Source organism: Saccopteryx leptura, chromosome 8 (assembly GCF_036850995.1).
Source record: "Saccopteryx leptura isolate mSacLep1 chromosome 8, mSacLep1_pri_phased_curated, whole genome shotgun sequence".
NCBI classification, from domain to species: domain Eukaryota; kingdom Metazoa; phylum Chordata; class Mammalia; order Chiroptera; family Emballonuridae; genus Saccopteryx; species Saccopteryx leptura.
Genome location: NC_089510.1, coordinates 39,610,905 through 39,630,192, shown reverse-complemented (window position 1 = coordinate 39,630,192; position 19,288 = coordinate 39,610,905). Strand labels below are relative to the sequence as shown.

At 37.8% G+C, this 19,288-nt stretch overlaps 1 pseudogene; it reads right to left on the bottom strand.

The window, feature by feature from the left end:
* Positions 1-6,737: 6,737 nt before the first annotated feature.
* Positions 6,738-17,187, bottom strand: LOC136379515 (peptidyl-prolyl cis-trans isomerase A pseudogene; annotated as a pseudogene).
* Positions 17,188-19,288: the final 2,101 nt, after the last annotated feature.

Genomic DNA, 19,288 nt, shown 5'->3' with positions numbered 1-19,288 from the left:
CCCATTAGCTTCTCCACCCCTCCGCCGTGCCTTCCTCTCTGTCTCTCTCTTCCCCTCCCGCAGCCAAGGCTCCATTGGAGCAAAGATGGCCCGGGCGCTGGGGATGGCTCTGTGGCCTCTGCCTCAGGCGCTAGAGTGGCTCTGGTCCCAACATGGCGACGCCCAGGATGGGCAGAGCATCGCCCCCTGGTGGGCAGAGCACCACCCCATGGTGGGCGTGCCGGGTGGATCCCGGTCGGGCGCATGCGGGAGTCTGTCTGACTGTCTCTCCCTATTTCCAGCTTCAGAAAAATGCAAAAAAAAAAAGCATGATGTCTTAGTTCTATCTGTTTTGGCTCTTGCATAAAGAATGCTTCTGTTTCAGTAGTTTTTGGGACTTTACAGAACCTTACTGATACCATCATGCACTAAAGATCACAAGCCTTATTATAACCAATGAGGGTTTAGATTTAGGATTCTAGAGAAGCATATCCTGTAGATGAGCTAGTTAAACATACAAGTATCAAATAGAGAGTGTGACAGAATCTTCAAGTACAGGTTATAATAAAGATTTGGCACACAGTCCTGAAATAATTTCATAACTTTTTCTCAATAGGAGTTTTCTAAATTAGTAGTATCTTCATCATCTTCTGTCTGTATTGACTTCCATTCCCAATAGGGAGCCTGGTGGATCTGATGTTTTCATTCTGTTGCATAATGACTCATCAATTTAAGAGTTTTTGAATTCTTACTCAAAGAGAGCAATAGTTTTCCTGATAAAACTTTATGGGGAATAGAAAAGAAAGAAGGACTTAGTGGACATATAGCTATGTCTCAACTTTGTCTCTCATTTAAGAATTGACTGTTTTTTTTCTACTTTACTCATAGCTAAAAAGAAAAAAGATTATGCTATAGCTTTTGTTACAGAAAAAAAAAAGCAAAGATTTACCTTTTCTAGGTTAAGATTCTGTAGCAAGAGAAAAAAAAAACGGTGAATGTCATATTAGAAATGTTGGGGTGAGAAAGTGAGTATTCTTGGATATAAAAAACCCAATTCAGTACTTTTTTGGTGACCAAGATCCAACCAAACTAATGTATGGTACCTCAAGTACTGGGAACAGAATAAGGTGGGGACAGAGAGAGCTTTTAGGATTGGAACTCGGGACTTGATTGCTGCCAGAGACCTCTCTTTCTTGGCATCGTTCCTCTCTGCTTTTCTCAAGTTTTAGTCTTATATGGATAGTCACAGGCCTTTTTCTGCAGTCAGGAAAGGACAGTATTGTAATTAACAACCTCTAAGAGAACCATGTGATTGTAGTTTAGAAAGAAAATTTGCTAAAGAAAATAAGATTTAATTCTAGAGTGATAAGATGGGGGATGATAGGTAGCTAGAGAGGGAGCAAAAATAAATAGTTATTTAATACAAATCTATGGTATTAATTTTTTTTAATCCTAAATAACAAATTACCACAAACTCAGCAGGTTAAAACACCCATTTATTATCTCAAAGTTTCTGTGGGTCAGAAGTTGACCCAGCATAGCTGTGTTCTCTGCTCAGGGTCTCACAATTCTGAAATCAAGGTGTTAGCTGTAGTTGCATGCTACTCTGGAGCGCAAATCCTCTTCCAAACTCACTAGTTGCTAGTAGAGTTTACTTCCTGTGGTTGTAGGACTAAGGTCCCTGCTTTCTAGTTGGCTGTCAGGCAGAAGGTATTTTTAGATACTGGAGGCTTTCAACAATTCCTTGACACGTGTCCCCATTCAAAGCATGGCAGTTTGTTTCTTTAAAGCCAGTAGGAGACTTTCTTTCATTTTGAATTTTCCTTCTAGGGAGGACCTTGGACCCTCTTGTAAAGTTCTCACCTGGTTAAGTCAGGCTTGAGCGCAAGGTCAGAGGCTTGAATGCAGTGTCACTGGCTTGAGTGTGGGGTCACAGGCTTGAGCATGGGATCATAGACGTGATTCCATGCTGGCTGGATTGAGCCCAAAGTCGCTGGCTTGAGCAAGGGGCCACTGGTTCAGCTGGAGGCCCCTGGTCAAGGCACATCTGAGAAAGCAATCAATGAACAACTGAGATGCCACAATGAAGAGTTGATGTATCTCCTCTCTCTCCCTTCCTGTCTGTCTGTCCCTGTTTGTCCCTTTCTTTCTCTCTCTCTCTCTCTTGCTAGAAAAACCCCTGAAAAACAACAACAAAAAAGTATTAGGTAAAATTGGCTTTTAGCTACCACTCTTATCTGGTTTTATTTCTCTGAAGTGTTCTAGTAAAAAGTATTTTAAAAGTCCCCTAATACCCATCGCAGCATGTGAATCAGGGTCTTACCTCCAGCCTATGAGTCCTCTCCACATCCTCAGCTCTTGCATGGGAGCCAGTGATTGCTTTCAGAAAAGTGTGAATAGCAGTGGTCATGGAATATGTTCTTTTCCTTTGTATCTTTTCCTCAATGAATGGATATATATGATAACATGATTACCTAAATGATCTTATAATGCTTCTTTTGGATGACTATTTAAAAAAGTATTTTAAGAAATGCTTCAAATCAAAACACCATCACTGAGAGCTGCTTATTAAATTACAAATAGCTCATTGGAAATAACAATGATGATGATGTTAATGATAATGAAGGCTTTCACTTGTTTTGAAATTTCAAATGTTTTTGAGGCTGTCAATAACTGTACATATATTTAATTTTGTGCTGTATTTTCTCATTCTAAAATATTTTCTATTTCTGTACCATAGACAGTATTTTCCATTGAGTATTTTGTTTAGAGACACAGAAAATTTTACTTTTTTTTCTATAAATGTATAACATATGCTTTAGAATTAATGGAAAATATTAAAAACTGAATTTTGGCTGCCCAAAAATAGTTTTGATGTTTTGAGGCAAATTCAGTTTGGATTTGTGGGAATCCTGTTTCTAAATTACTACATAATAAACTCTGAAAGCACTCAAGAATGCCTGGAAGAATTACCCTCCCCTTATGATTTACTATCACAAACAATTGGGAATATTGCTGACTCTTTTGGGTAGACACCAGGAAACAGCCTTCCTTTGCCAATTATAAGACATGTTCTAAACTATTCATATGGCTTATGCTTTTAGTGTGTTAAGGGATAAAGACAGACCCAATGTACCAAACTTCATCAGTATGCATTTTCTATACCTAAAGAGAGCATGTGTTAATACCCTATGCATGTGGGAACAAGAAGATCAGTCATATGTTCCATTTTTCTACTTTCTAACACTTGATGTTAAAAGAACATCTCTATCACTATCTTCAGTCCATTTTAACTTTGCCTTAGACTCATAACAGAAAGAAGTCATTTTGCTTATAACATGATATGAAAATGCAATTCTGAGGCAGAGTGTACACGGAGCTTAAGTCACTATATGACTATTAGGTTGTAGTACAACTTTCAGTGTTTTTATCACTATCTAGAAATTGCCTGACTGTCCAGTCAGAAAACTTCAGCAAATGTTCCATATCTCCTACACAGCTGCCCTGACACAGCCTCTGCAAGCTGCGGGATTTGCTTTGGTCTCCTCAGTTTTGCTCATGGTATCTCTTTTCTACCTTCCACTATGGAAATCCCTCTTCTCCTCCTCCTCTTCTCTCCCTCTTCTTTCTTCTCCTTCTCCCTTTCTTCTCTCCTTCTTTCCTTTCTTCTGTTCCCTCCTTCCCTTTCCTCCCACCCCACCTTTTTCTGCTGCTGTAAATGTTAATTTACAGGTGTATGTGTGGACATAAATTTTAAATTAATTTGAATAAATAACAAGCAGTATGATTGATGAACCGTATGGAAGATTATGTTTAGCTTTGTAAGAAACTACCAAACTGTATTCCAAAGTCACTATACTATTTGGCATTCTCACCGCATAGAATGAGAGTTTCTGTTGCTCCACATTTTTGCCAGCATTAGATGTTGTCAGTGTGTTTGGATTTTAGACATTTGGTTAGGTATGTAGTGAGATCTCATTTTTTAAATTAAGATATTTTTAACATATTTTTTATATTTATATATTATAGATAATATATTTTAGTGTAAAATGTATAATATAATTATTTGATGTGTATATATATATTGCAAAATGATTATGACAATAAGTTAATATCTATCACCATTCATAGTTACATCTTTTTCTTACATTTTTTTATTCTTGTGATGAGGACTTTTAAGATCTGCTCCCTTACCCACTTTCAAATATGCAATACTGTCTCGTTAACTGAATTGCCATGCTGTACGTCATATCCCCAGGATGTATCTTATGCTTAGAAGTTTGTCCCTTTTGCCCATCTTCATTCACTAGTGACAATTCTTATTATTCAAAACACAGTTCAAGAACCATTTCCTCCAGCTCATAATTCTTTAAGTTCTTTTTTTCAAAATTTTATTTAGAAACCTAAAGTTAACAGGGTGGCATTGATCAATAAGAGCACATAGGTTTCAGGTAAACATCTCTATAGCGTTTGAACTGTTGATTATGTTGTATACCCATCACCCAAAGTCAAATCACTTTCTGTCACCTTTTATTTGTCTCTCTTTACATCCTTCCTCCCACCACCTCCCCCCACTCCCCAATTCTTTAAGTTTCTATTCTAAACAATTGTATCTTTAGTCATAAAATGCCTCATATTGTTATCTTGGGGATATACAAATTATCTTCATAAAGAGATTATGACTGCTATTAAGTTAAAGTCTCTCTTATGTCACTTTTTTTTTAGCTTTCCATTGCCTAGAATTCCATGTTCAACAAAATCTTTTACACTCCAAATCAATAGAATTGTTTCTTATTTCAATAGCTGCTTAAATTTATACAGCACTTTCTAAATTGTACAGAGCTTTCATATATATTTTTAATCAACACTGGTCTCGGTCTCTTTCTCATTACACACAATGGCCTTACTTCATTACCTAAAATATTTTCCACATGTGAAAGGAGGGAAGCATGCTGGGGGAAGAATATTTGAGGGAAATTTATTATGAATAAGGGAAGACTAAACAGGTTGAAAAGCTGGAGCTGAGCTTTAGGTGATTCAAGCCCCAATGGGGATATAGAAGCTGAAAAACTTTTATCATCTATGGTTTTTAAATGTTGTTTATCTATTATTGTTGAGAAGCACATCAGCCAAATAGAGCAGTAAATTATGTGATAGAATCTAGTTGAAAAAAAATGTTCATATTAAGTTAATTATGATTTAAAGACTGTGAAGACTGAGAATGAAAAAAATAATTTGTTCAGTAACATTGTTACAACCGTGTTATTTAATGAAAATTCAAACTGTGCTGCAGTGTCTCTCACTTTCTGGACAGAAAGACTCCTCAATTCACACCACTCAAAACACCTTACTGACTGAGCTTAGTGGTTGAAGTCCTCACAGCACCAGGACAGTTACAACATAAGAATGTGAAGGATTCACATTCAGTTTGCTCAATTAAAAAGAACAGAGAATGCAAGAGTTTCAATCATTTGTGACCTTGGGCAGGTCATTTAACTTCTCTCAGTCTCAGTTTACACGTTTGGAAAATAAGGAGCTTGTTCGACAGATGGTATTTATACGTTTTTGCCCACAGAATATCTTTTCTTCATCTCATTTTATGTCCATAGAACTTAGTGAGGTAATTATCAATATCATCATTTCATAGATGGAGAAGATAAATAAATTAAGTTAATTTGATGACTTGATTAAGGTAACACAGCTTATTAAGTGGTGAGATGAAGAGTCCAATTCAGAGCTTCTACCTTTAAATACTTTCTCTCTTTTCTAACACCCAAACTGCTTTGCTGTCTGTAGTGGGAAAACAATGTATATTGTACATTATTTATTTTGAAAGCCTTCACAATAAGAGAAAGCCAAATATCTCATCTTACTGAATTCAAAATAACATTGGTTAGAATTGTCATTAATTTGCTAGTGTGAACTTGTCCTGATCTTCTTTACCCCAAAGGTAATGGTAATTAAAAGAGAGACTTGTTCTTATATGATATTATTTTAGACAATGCAGGCCAATTGATAATATTAAAACACCTGATGAGTGAGAACTTAGAACTGCTCTTGTTTTTCCTATCTATTTCACTTTGTAGATTCACTATCAAGTCAGTACAAACACATATCTGGAAATGAAAACTGGTGGTGATATTTTCACATATGATTTGATAACAAAACAAAACCAGAACCCATGTTTTCCATTAGCCACCAGCCCTGCCACGTACACTGCAGATGTGGATAAACCTGGGCATTTGAGTTAAATTGGCTACAAAACTGTATTCTTAGAAGTACCTGCAAACTTCAAAGGGAATGTCAAGCCACCAATCAATAACCCTGACATAAGATATTAGTCATTTACTAAATATTTTAATGGAAATGATTGCAAATAAATACACATAAAATTTCCATAAACAAGGAAACAATTTGGTGAAATGTGGCTTCTTTTAACAGATTTCTCAACACATACTGTATTTAATAAAAATGTATATTAATATCAAAAACCACATTGCTTCAATTGCCATCTTACAGCTTGTATCTCAAGAATTTTAGAATATTCCTGGAAAACTTGTTTCACCCCTCTCGACATGAATCTTTTCCAAATGTGCTTGTTGGAATTCTGAGTTTTTGTGAAAATAATATGTATTATTGTTGTTTGATGTATCTATTCCATATTACTCTTTGTTATTATTTTTTATATTATCTGGGTTATACTTGGTCATTAACACAGAAAAGTGCACCAAATATAAATGCACACAGCTCAGTAGTTGTCAGAAATAGATCACTTGCACAACGGCCACCACATCAAGAGAAAGAGCACTGCCAGGGGCAAAAGGAAAGCTCCTTTGTGTCTCTTCCAGATCACAGCCTTCCCTCCCTTCTTTTTCAAGGTAATCGCTACCCTGGCTTCTAATGCAGTCGTTAGTGTTCCCTGTTTTGGAAAGTATAAGTCATGTAATATTTTGTGTTTTATTTATTTTACATTATTTTTGAGATTCATCCTTGATACTGAGTACAATTATATTTCATTATTTGTTTTAATTTTTTTTTTTTCTGAAGTTGGAAACGGGGAAGCAGTCAGACAGACTCCCGCATGCGCCAGACCAGGATCCACCTGGCATGCCCATCAGGGGGCGATGCTCTGCCCATCCGGGGTGTTGCTCTGTTGCAACCAGAGCCATTCTAGCTCCTGAGGCAGAGGCCACAGAGCCATCCTCAGCGCCCGGGCAAACTTCGCTCCAATGGAGCCTTGGCTGTGGGAGGGGAAGAGAGAGACAGAGAGGAAGGAGAGGGGGAGGGGTGGAGAAGCAGATGGGTGCTTCTCCTGTGTGCCCTGGCAGGAATCAAATCTGGGACTCCTGCACGCCAGGCTGACACTCTACCACTGAGCTAACCGGCCAGGGCATTTTTTTTTTTAATTTTTGTAATAAGACTTCACCTTATCAAAACACCACAGGTTCTTTATTCATTTACTGCCGATGAACATTGGGGTTATTTAGATTTGGGGGCTATTTAAAAAATGCTGTTGGATGACTACCTTCTTACCAGATGGAGTATTGGAGTAGGATAAGCCATTCTACTTGAATGAAGTAAAAACAGTGACAAAACTAGTCAGGATATATAACTGTTTTCAAGACATTGAACATTAGGCAAAGAAGAACAATGATCCCTGTGAGATGAGAAATACATGAGATGTCAAATAATTACCCCAGATATTGTTCTGGAGGAGTTTGCAGGCCTTTGTGCAGGAAAGAGATCCTAGGTAGATTTCCTGAGTTTGCAAAGGCCTTGCAGGAGAGGTGACAGCCTAATAGAGAAAGAATTCCAGGAATCCTAAAAATCCCCCTTGAGCACACAGGAGAGTACTGATCAGCACAGGAATGTAAGGAAACTACTTAAAGCAGGAGAGGGAACTACCAGAGGCTATTAGAGGAAATAATACCTGTCACTCCCACAGGGCTGGGAATACTGCCTAATAGCTCCAGTTTGATTGGAAAATCTGATTATTCACAGAGTATTGGGTGAGATATGTTGTTCTGGTCCCATTTAATGCAGAACAACATACATAATTAGCAGGACATAATGCAAAATGAAAACTCCAGGTTACTTTTGCAAAACTAGTAAGACTTTCAAATGGCCAGGTGTTGGGCAGATAAAATATATTATGCTCACTTTGTTAAAGATGGCACTGCCCACGTGGAGGTCATCACCTTGGTGATATTAATGTGTGTTAGGGGTGGGCTGTGGGTAGGCAGAATCCTTGTAGCCTGGGGCTTGGTTTTGGGATTAAGCCTTTCCCACCCTTTTTGATGTGGGGTGGTACAATCCTATCATGCCTCAGAAGGTGACTTTGTATTAGAGACTTTCCTATTTTGTATATTGGATTAAAGGTTTTGATTTCTGCTCTATAAAATGGGGGAAGAATGGGAGCTTGCTCTCAGTACTTGAGATTAGCATTAGAGAGCAGAGAGAGGCCATGTGGAGGAGACCAGGAGAAGCAGCCAAGATGGCAGAGTGTTGAGTGAGAGGCCAGTTTGTGCAAAGTGTGTGCAGAGAGAAGGAAGGAGATGGGGAACATAGGTGAATAAATCTGGTGAGCTAGAAACCTTTGATTCTAGGAAACTCAGATAAGTTAGTAGCTTTGTGAGCACTGAATGTGAGTGGGTTTTGGAGCCCAGTGTGTGTTTTTACTTGCCCGCCAGGTGCAAGCTAGGATTTAAGATGATGGCTGTAAAGCCAGAAGCCAAGGCCAGGGCCACCATCAGAGCAGCCCAGCCCATGCAGGTTCGCACTGGATTCGGACAGTCGGTAAAGAAACAGCGGAGCCAAAATCTGATGGGCCATAGTCTTTAATTCTAGCTTGCACCCAGCGGGCAAGTAAAAATACACACTGGGCTCCAAAACCCACTCACATTCAGTGCTCACAAAGCCACTGACTTATCCGAGTTTCCTAGAATCAAAGGTTTCTAGCTCACCAGCCTTATTCTCCTCAGTTCCCCATCTCCTTCCTTATCCCAGATACAAACTCTGTACAAACTGGCATCTCACTCTGCACTCCGCCATCTTGGCTGCTTCTCCTGGCCTCCTCCACGTGGCCTTTCTCTGCTCTCCTCTGCTCTCTCTTCTAATGATAATCTCAGGAACCAAGAGGCAAATTCCCGTTTTGCCCCCACTTTATACTGTAGCTTCACACCCTTTAATCCAATATACAAAATAGGGAAGTCCCTAATACAGTCACTTCTCTGAGGCATGATTGGATTGTACCACCCCACATCAAGACGGGTGGGAGAGGCTTAATCCCAAAACCAAGCCCCAGGCTACAATGATCCTGTCTGCCCCCAACACACATTAATATCACCTGGGCGACGGCATCTTTAACAAAGTGAACATAATACATTTTATCCGCCCAACAATGGCCCATCAGTTTTTGGCTCCATTGTTTCTTTACCAACTGTCCGAATCCAATGTGAACCTGCATGGGCCAGGCTGCTGTGATAGTGGCCGTGGCTGCTGGCTTTACACCAGGTTAGAATGCTAAGCCAAACTCAGTCTCTCTAAGCATTGGCACACATGTGACTGACCAGGTCGCAAGCCCATGAAGCAGCCCTACTTGAAAGCAAGAGCAGAAAGGATCAAACTGCTTCCCAGTAACTATATTTGTCTCTCAAGTTCTTGTAGATTTGTTGCTATTGTCTGCTTTTTTCTTCCCTTTCATATTGCTTTGATTCTTTATATGTATGATTTTTTTTGACTGAATGTGAAAGATTGTAGAAATAATTTGTAACTTAGAATTATAATATCTTCCTCCAGAGAGGATCTGTGTTTTTCCGGCAGTCTGTTTGAGACAATAGAAAGCTAAGACTTCCTTAATCTATTTTTAGGGAATAAACGTTGGGCATTAATTATAGCAAAAGCTGATCTAATTCTGATTTAACATTATTCCTAGTGTGCAGTTCTTCATGGTTCCAACCTAAAGCTTGAAGTTCCTAAGAGATCTTGACTCTGTTAGTCCCTGGACAGAGGCGAATTAAGGCCCCAATGTCCAGAACAATGGCTAGTCTATGGTTGACAATAACTAATTGTGAAATTTGTTCAATGAATGAGTAAACATTAGGATGAATCGTTTCTTCTCCATTGGCTTTATTTTCGCCATGTGTAAAACAACAGAGCCTGCCTGCAATCCCAACTGAAGGGTAGGTAAATATGCCCATAATTAGCCAGCTGCATGAATATATGTGACCTTTCTTTCTATAGGGTTTAGAGGACTGTGATTAGGTCTCTACTGTGGACTGGCCATGTTGGCAGAAGGCTTTATCCTGAAGCTCAATTTTATGCAGGCTCTGAGGAGGAATCTAGCTTACATTGTTAAAGTTCAAGTACTTAAAATGACAAGACAAAAAGTTACTCTGCTGGTGACAAATAAACAGAAGCCAAGAGGCACAATAGTCAACTTGCATCAATTTATTTCCATCTGTTCCTATCTACTTAACTACCCTGAGTTTATTTAGAGACAATTACCCATGGTAACAAACAACAGCAGTTCCTTTAAGGAGTTTCTAATTCTTCCTGAAAGACTCAATGAAAATTCAAAACCAAGAGACACTGCAGGATAATTCCCAAACTAGTTATTTTTAATTACAAAATAAAATTAAATCTTGCAAAGGGAAAGCAGTAAAATGCACTCCGCTCTTTTATAAAGAAAGGTTTTACAAGGAAGCAGTGTAAATTTCTTCCAAAAGAGACTCTCTGAAGAGGAAAATTATGGATAAAGTCAACAAATCATACTTGGTTACCCCTTTAGAAATCTTAAATTTCTTCACTTTATCTGAACACCTATTCTTAGTCCTGGGAACAAATGAAAATATTAGACTTTCCCTTCATTGTTACATTAGAAATAATTCTTAATTAACTTTTTATGTTAATTTTTTTCTTTTAACTACAGTATTTCACAAACATGTCTCCTGATATGTATAATGTCAAAAAAAATGAAAAGGCATAAATTGTTTTCAAGTCAGAAAATGATTATAGCTACTATGAATTTTCCACCTTTGAATTACCTTTTATGTTACTTTTTCTGATACCATAAACAGTTAATTTACAAAACAATGCTCATTAAACACCTACTGCATGCCAGTTCATGTTAGATATAGTATATAAGTTGTTTTTTATTTCTAATGTGGTCAAAGGCATGCTCCTAACACATCCAAATGTGTTGTATATGTATATAAGGACAAACCCAATATATTAGACAAGATCTAAACAGGAACACAGAAATCATGATAAACATTTAAAACTGATAAAATTTAACATCAAAATTGGTTACACGGGTGATAGATTCTCAGGGAAGCCAAAAAAAATAAGGTAAGGCAACCAAGAAATTAACATCAGCAGAAAACACCTATCATCTGTCTAGAGAGATGAGGAGGTGATGGGCTGTATTTCTACATTAGCTGGCCCACAGTTGGACTGTCAAACAGGAGATGCTATCACAGAGGAGACATAGTCACTACCAAGACAACATAGGAAATGGAGAAGGAAGAGGAATACCTCAGCTTACCTGTTTGTGCTGTCTTCAGTCCTCGGCCACTGCCTTCCAATTGTCCAAGTCTATAGAGAAGCTGAAGGGAAGAAAAGCCTAGTAAGTAATTCTTATGAAAAGAAAAAAGCAGAGCATGGAACGAGGAAGAAAGTGTTTTGTGGAAGAGTGACAGACATCCCTTTGTCAAGTGATGTTAGGTAAGTGAGACAGAAAAATTTGTAAACTTATCTATTAACTCGGGACACTAAAATCCCACAACATAGGTCACTGGCATTCATCTACTTCAGATTCCTTTACTCAGTTCCTGGAAAGTTATTTGATTTGGGGGTGATAAAAAAAAGACCAAAAAAAAGGATGAGAATTGATGTCCACTTTACAGATTAAACTATACACTATTTATTAAACTAATGATATGAGTATAATATGTGCACACCTCTTTTTCAGACAAATTTAAAATTACTGATATAATTTTACCACTGTATTAGATCTAAAAACAGCTCTCCACCTCACCGTGTCGTGTATATGTGTGAAACCCTTAGGCTGGTGTATAGGTATAAGGTAAAAGTGTGTAACTTTTTTTCTGTTCAGAGTCCTAATTGCACTGTAGCTTTCTTGAGGAAAGGAACTGTTTTATTGGTGTGAAACCAGGACCAGAATGATGCATTTTTTTTAAATAAATGAATGAATGAACCACCCTGTGCTCTAGAAGGCAAGGGAGGAGTAGAAGCTAAGACTGAAAGGGTCCTAGAATGATACGTGAACTTTTGTTTGGGTAAAAAAAGGTTCCAGTTTCAAAAGGCTATAGCTGGTGGTACCTTTCCCCCATCAACTACTGGGGATAGGACATTCAGAGTCCCAGCTTATTTTATTCAGATCATCCTCTTCCAGAAAGGGAGAAGGGAGAAGAATATGGAATCAATGTTTGTTGCCCTAACCTTTGTAAGATGTACTATATCCTTCATCACCTTTAACATTTCTTAACACATTTCTGATGCAGAATTCTTTTTTTTTCTATTTTTTATTGAATTTAGAGGGAGAAGAAGGGAGAGAGAAAGAGACAGGAACACTGAGCTGTTCCTGTATGTGCCCTAACTAGGGATCGAACTGGCAACCTCTGCACTTTGAGATGCTCTAACCAACTGATGTATCTGACCAAGGCTGGTGCAGATTTTTTAAGCCCAAGTGGCAGATTAGAAAGTTGATAATAAGAAAAATTAAGCAACTTCTTAAAGGTTACATATATAGCAAGAAACCTGTAGAGTCAGCTTTTCAACCCAGGCTTGGAGAGCTAAAAAGAAAACTCTATATAGTATCGTCTGATTCTCTCCCAGGATGCTTAAAATAACTGAAGCCAGTAGAGAACTCTGCTTCATGGAGTAGTCTAGAGCAGGGGTCCCCAAACTTTTTACACAGGGGGCCAGTTCACTGTCCCTCAGGCCATTGGAGGGCTGGACTATAAAATAAACTATGAACAAATCCCTATGCACACTGCACATATCTTATTTTAAAGTAAAAAAACAAACGGGAACAAATACAATTTTAAAATAACAAGTAAATTTAAATCAACAAACTGACCAGTATTTCAATGGGAACTATGGGCCTGCTTTTGGACGTCTTCCATTGTGCAGCCACATAATCCTTTGCGCAGTACCTCGTTCTCATTCAGTTACTCTCAGAACACTGACCACCAATGAAAGAGGTGCCCCTTCCGGAAGTGCAGTGGGGCCGGATAAATGGCCTCAGGGGGCTGCATGTGGCCCGCGGGCTGTAGTTTGGGGACCCCTGGTCTAGAGCTCTGTCATTGAAATGATCACCCCAGACCGTTCCCAATTGTTTGAAATGTTCAATGCAAGAGGAGCTTATATTTCACAATTAAAGAGAAAGAAAGCCTTATAAAGTAAATTAGACTATGATTCAATAAGAATTAGTGTAAATAGTTTTAAGTCAATGTACCAATGACTTCTTTCAGCTAGCGTGCAGAGAGACTAAATGCTTCAGAAGTAGGAACAGGCCAGATTACCAAAGAGAGCATAGGGTGGCAAAGCAGTGATGCGGTGAGCACTAAGGACAGGTTTCAACAATTTGGCAATTTTCTTAATCATTCTTTCTAACCTTCAGCTGTGGGTAAGAAAAGCAAAGCTGGATTCCTGATATTTCCTGTTCAGACAATTATCCCCCAATTCTTCTACTAGAGCATCTCTTATTTGCTGCTAACACTAAGTTTTGAGTTGAAATTTGTTTGAGAAAGGAGTTCTTCTGCAAAAGACACAAAATGAACAAACATCACAAATCTAGAATGTTATTAATAGCTGGAGAAAAACTACTGACATAAGAGTTGGGAGATCTGATTGTCTTCCAGTTCTGTCTCCTTGAAGAGGGTGGGGAAATTGTTTAAACCACTGACCCTCTTTTCTTTGTGTTAGTGCCTCCGGGATCTCACTAATTAGTTTTTCCGGCTCCTACATTTTGCGGATCCTTCACGGGGAGATGCATTTTCCAGAATAAGTTGATTCTTATTAGTCCTCCTTTTTATTGTCATCTCTTAAGAAAGTGTAAAATTGTGGTGCCTGTATTATTGGTGGATGATTGGGCATGATGAGCTATGATTCGTTGTAGGTTAGCAGCATTTTGAGGTGTGATTGTAGAATGATATAAGTGCATGCTATTTCTAAATTTTAGTTCTAATTCAGTTGAATTAGCATGAGGAGAACTTGTACCTAAAGTTCCTCTTATAAAACTTACAGAGGTGACCATAGAACTTGTTAAAATTATATGGGATCAGGATATCACTATCAGATTCTTGTTATAAGGACCTACATAATTTCTTTATTTCCTGGAAGTCTTGGAACTGGGAGAATTGCCCTGCTTCTCCAGGATGGAGGGGGAAATCTCCAGGAATGGGACCCAGGGAAGCAAAGGAGCAGGTGCTGGGTACCTGTTTGTGCAGAGATACATCTATCCCACCCAGCAGACACTAGTCTCTTTGTCTCTATACCAACTTTACAATAGCTTCTCAGTGCCCAGGAATATTTGGCTAGCCTAATGAATATTTATTTTATTCTAAGAATTTTATTTAGTTTGAACTTTCTTGATACTGACCTTCATAGATACTAATGTCTCTGCATTCATGGATATTATTTTATTGTGGGCAAAACAGTAAACAAATACTTCCTATTACATATTGTAATATCAGGGACTGGCAATGCTCTGAAGAAAAACAAGGTGGGTAAGGTAACAGAGAAAGAGGGTTGGGGGTTAAAATTATGCAGTGTGGCATTAGGAGTCCCTTCTGCCAAAGTAACATTTCAGCAGAGATCTGAGAAATTGAGAAAGCAATGATACAAATATTTGAAAAAAATAAAAATTAAGGCACTCTTTACTATTCATATTTTAACCCTGTGATTGATCATTCTGTTTCCCACACCTAGCATATCCTCTCCCTTCACAAATGTTGCTTTGAAGGCACTGTTTCTACTATATCTTGTTTCTTAGTACCATCTTGACACCAAGCTCCAGAACTTCATCTTAAAACTGAAACTCATTACCCATTAAACAATAACTCCTTATAATCCCTTCCCCTCAGCCTTGGGAACCACCATTCTACTTTCTGTTTCTGTGAACTTGACTACTCTAGATACTTCATGTAAGTAAAAGCATACAGTATTTTTCTATGACTGCCTTATTTCACTTAGCATAATATTCTCAAGTTTAATCCATGCTCTAGCATTTATAAAAATGTTCTTTCATTTTATAGCTGAATAATATTTCATTGTGTGGAATAATATTTTATTTTGTTTATCCACTCATAAAGCAGTTTTATTTTATTTTTATTTTTTTTGTGACACACAGAGAGAGACAGAGAGAGGGACAAACAGGAACAGACAGACAGGAAGGAGAAAGATGAGAAGCATCAATGCTTTATTGTGGCTCCTTAGTCACCTTAGTTATTCATTGATTACTTTCTCATATGTGCCCTGACCAGGGGCTGCAGCAGAGTGAGTGACCCCTTGCTCAAGCCAGCAATGTTGGGCTCAAGCCAGCATGATCCCACATTCAAGCTGGTTACCTTGGGGTTTCGAACTTGCATCCTCCGAGTTCCAGTCCAATGCTCCATCCACTGTGCCACCTCCTGGTCAGGCTAAAGCAGTTTTATTACAGTATAATTGATATAAAATGAACTGCACATGTTTAAATGTACAATTTTTAAGGTTAGACATCTGAATACATCCATGAAACTACCACTACCGTTGAGATTGTGAATATATCCATCACTTGTAAAAGTACTTCATCTACTTATAATCTCCCCTTCTGTTCTTCTCCCCTGTCTGCAGGCAACAACTGATATGTTGTCTGACACTACAGATATTTGCATTTTTATCACTGAACATAATTATTTTGAAATTTGTCTGTCATTGCATATATAGACAGTTCATCCTTTTTACCATTGATTAGTATTTCATAGTTCAATATACATTTTGTGTACGTATTCCCCTGTGATAGATATTTGCGTTGTTTCTAGTTTTTGTAAATTACAAATATGTGAGTATTACAACTTCAATAATAAATGTATGAATTCTGTGAACATTAATGTTTGTCTTTGTATGCATATATTTTCATTTCTCTTGGAAAAGTACCTAAGAGCAGAATGGCTAGAGACCATATACTAAATGTATGTCTAACTTTTTAGGAAACTGTCAAACTGTTTTCCAAAGTGTTTTTCAAAGTGGTGAACCACTTTACATTTCTATATATAATATTTCCAGTTTCTCCATATTCTTTCCAATACTTGTAATAACAGTTTTTTAATTGTAGCTGTTCTAATAGGTGTGCAGTGGTATCTCATTGTGATTTTGTTTTTCCTTAATGACTAATTAAGATGAGAAAAAGAAAAGGTGATTATCTTTTTATGTGCATATCGCAATCCAGTATCTTCTTTGGTGAAATGTCTGTTCAAATCTTTGGTTCATTTTTGTTGTTGTTGTTTAGTTTTTATTTCATAATCATAAAGTTAACTCTGAAATCAGCCAGACTTGAAAAGGGATAAGGAAAATATGGAACCCAATAAACTGCAACAAAAGCACAAAGATTATAGGATATTCTTAGCAGATGGGGGTGACAAGTGTGATTTCTTGAGCTATGTAAGAAATGGTCTAGTGGTTAAGATAAAATACAAGTCAAATTTGTGTTGTCCACACAAACTGATTACAGCAATGGTAATCTTCTTGCTGGTCCTGCCGTTCCTGTCCCCTAAGTGCTCCATGGCTTCCACAATGACCATGCCCTCTTTCATCTTTCCAAAGACCACATGCTTGCCATCCAACCACTGAGTCTTGGCAGTGCAGATGAAAAACTGGGAACCATTGTGTTGGATCCAGTATTTGCCATCAATGAGATACCAAGATCTATATGCTTCAAGATAACATTCTCATCATCAAATTTCTCCACATAGATCAACCTGCTTTTGTGCCATTATGGTGTGTGAAGTTACCACTTGAGCACCTAAATCCTGGAATAATTTTGTGAAAGCAGGAAACTTTATAACCAAATCTTTTAGCCCAAGTGCTCAGAGGACAGAAGTTTTCTGCTGTCTTTGGAATTTTGTCTACAAACAATTCAAAGGAGGCGTAGCCCAAAGGCTTGCCACTAATGATTGTGTCATAGGACACTGTAGGGTAGACCATGGCTGGGCGTGGGCGCTCGGGGAGATGGCATCTGCAAAGCCTGGTTCAATTTTTATTGAGTTGCTTTCTTGTTATTAAGTATGCTACTTTTTAAAATGTATTTTAGACACAAGTTCTTTAGCCAATATAGGATTCATAATTTTTGTGTGTGTGTGGTTGTTCTGTGGCTTATGTTTTCATTTTGTTTTTCAGAATGCAGGTTTTTGTTGTTTGTTTTTTGGATAAAATCTAATTTATGTATTTTTTTCTTCTGTAGATGATGCTTTTGATGTCATTTTTAAGAAATCTTTGCCTAATCCAAGTTCATAAAAGGTTTTCTTTTATGCTTTCTTCTAGACATTTTATAGTTTTCGACTTTACATTTAGGTTTATAATCTATTTTGAGGTGTTTTGCTTTTTTTTATGTGAGAGGAGGGGACACAGTGAGACAGATTTCTGCATGCGCCCCAGCAGGGATCTTCCTGGAAATCCCTTCTGGGACCCAGGCTGAATCTCAACCGGTATATTTTTAGCACCTGAGGCTGACACACCAACAAGCTATCCTCACTACCCTGCCTATGCCTGAACCAGCTGAATCACTGGCTGTGGGAGGGGAAGAGGAAGAGAAGAAGGAGGGGGAGAGGAGAAAAGCAGGTGGTTGCTTCTCCTATGTGCCCTGACCTGGAATCAAATTATGACATCCATATACCAGGCTGATGCTCTATCCACTGAGCCACTGGCCAGGGCCCATTTTGAGTTTTTTATGTATAGAAATAAATTAAAGTTTTTTCTTTTGTTTTGTTTTGGTATAAGCATGTCAAATTAATCAAGCACCATTTGTTGAAAAGCTATTCTTTCTTCACTGAGTTGATCTTGCCCTTTGTCAAAAATCAGATTTCTATATAGTATGTGTGTGTCTATCTCTGGACTCTGTTTCTATTTATCGTTCTCTTCACCTGCTCGCATGCCAATTTCACACTGTCTTGGTTACTGTACCGTGAAGAAGTCTTAACATCACAAAGTTTTTTAAAAGTTGTTTTAATTATTTTTCACCTTTTGCATTTCCATATGAATTTTATAATTAGCTTGTCAATTTTTTCAAAAATGCTATTGGGATTTTGGATGGGACTGTGTTAATATATAGGCCAATTTTTTAAGAATTGATGTTATAAAAATATTGTTTTATGATGCATGAACATAATGTATGTCTCTTGTTGTTTTAAAGATCTTTTCCAATTTTATCAGCAATATATTGTAGTTTTCAGTGTGAAGGTCTTGAACATATTTTATTATATTTATACTTAACTATGTCATAGTTTTTGATGCTCTTTTAAATATGTTTAAATTAAATTTTTCAATTTATTTTGCCAATACATAGAAAAACACTGATTTTTGTATGGCAGTCTATCAAATCCTTCTGATAAATCTTATGGTGACACACACCATAAGGCTCAGTCCTCTTACTGAGCTACAGAACCTTAATTAAATACTGAAGTGATTGTCTTGACTGAGTGATCCATTTGTTGAGTGTTAAGGCTGCGGCTCATCCTGATCTTGTGAACTTTCTGTGGCAGAAGATTATGACTCTTGTTATTAAATCAGAGACTTTCAGCCACCAGCCAAAGGATGATAAGAAAGTGGGAATTTAGACATCTTGTTTTGTTTCCTTCTTGGGAGAAAAGAGATTTACTAGAGATATTTTGAGAATATTCTGCAAACATTTTTTTTCCCCATAGATTCATAATGATGCCAGAATGGACAAGTGAAGAAGAAGCATCTCTGTCCACTGCACCCTTTTCTAGATAAAACACCCCCATACAGCCTGTCACAATCATACGTAGGGGACACAGTGAAAACAGAAGTAGGAGAATATTCCCTCATCTCCTCATCTTTTTTGAACCACTGGCATAGTAGCTGGGTGAGGGTGCAGAACGGAGACGGCAAGATGGGCGGGCACTCAGCATGGTGTACCGGCACAGGCAGCGGATCTGAATTTGTTTTGAATGTATCGTGCTCTTGATGCATGGTCCTAAATAAGATATTCAAATCTCATAGGGCCTCAGTTTTTTGTTTTGTTTTGGTTGTAGAAAAGAGAGATAATAAAGTGCTTTTGCTGCAGTAA